Here is a 744-nt window from a genome sequence, read left to right on the forward strand (position 1 = left end):
GGGAAAAGTTCAGTTGAGAGAAAAGCGCATGTTGAAAAACTTTTATATATGTACATTTTCTGGAGAGTGAGTTTGCAGCTTTTTTTTTTTTTTTTTTTTAAGGTTTAAAAGATGTGGCTTACTCAGAAATTACTGTTTATATCATGAAATGAACTAATTTATGCAACTAGTTAGCATACTGAGCATACAATATGCCAGCAATAAATGTTAACTGTTGTTAATATCCAGTATCTACTGTGTGCCCAGGCAAGAGTTGAGAGGAAATAGTGTCAAAGAATTAGGCAGGATCATGTAGGAATTTTTAGGGCATGGTAGATATACATTCATGTATTTAGCTGGGAAGAGGTCCTTTAAGCTGGAGAGTGACATGAACTGATTGGCTTTTTAAAAAAAATCAGTTCTGGCTACTTTGTCAAGAATAGATTTGGAGGTAGTAGAGAAGGGGAGGGGTAAGAATGGGGAAAGGATACCTGTTAAGCAGTTACTGAAGTAGTCCGGGAGAGAAGTGATGGTTCCTTGGTTAATTAATTTGGTTTCAAGATGTGTTTTGGAGATAGAAACTAGTGGATTTACTAATAGTTGGTTATGGAAGGATAAGAAAAGTGAGGCACTGAAGACTGGATGATATCTGGGTTTTTGAGAACTAGGGTTCATGGTAGTGCTATTTCTTAAGATGGAGAAGACTGAGAGAGTGTGGTTTTGAACACCTTAGACTTAAGGGATTTTTCACACATGTGAATGTAG

The 744-nt window shown here is 36.4% G+C and overlaps 1 protein-coding gene across 5 annotated transcripts in view; it reads left to right on the forward strand.

Annotated features, from left to right (window-relative positions):
- Positions 1-744, forward strand: part of LIN52 (lin-52 DREAM MuvB core complex component) — a 74,695-nt gene that overhangs the window by 2,796 nt on the left and 71,155 nt on the right. The window lies entirely within an intron of this gene.

This window comes from Pteropus alecto, unplaced genomic scaffold (assembly GCF_000325575.1).
Source record: "Pteropus alecto unplaced genomic scaffold, ASM32557v1 scaffold8, whole genome shotgun sequence".
Classification (NCBI taxonomy): Eukaryota; Metazoa; Chordata; class Mammalia; order Chiroptera; family Pteropodidae; genus Pteropus; species Pteropus alecto.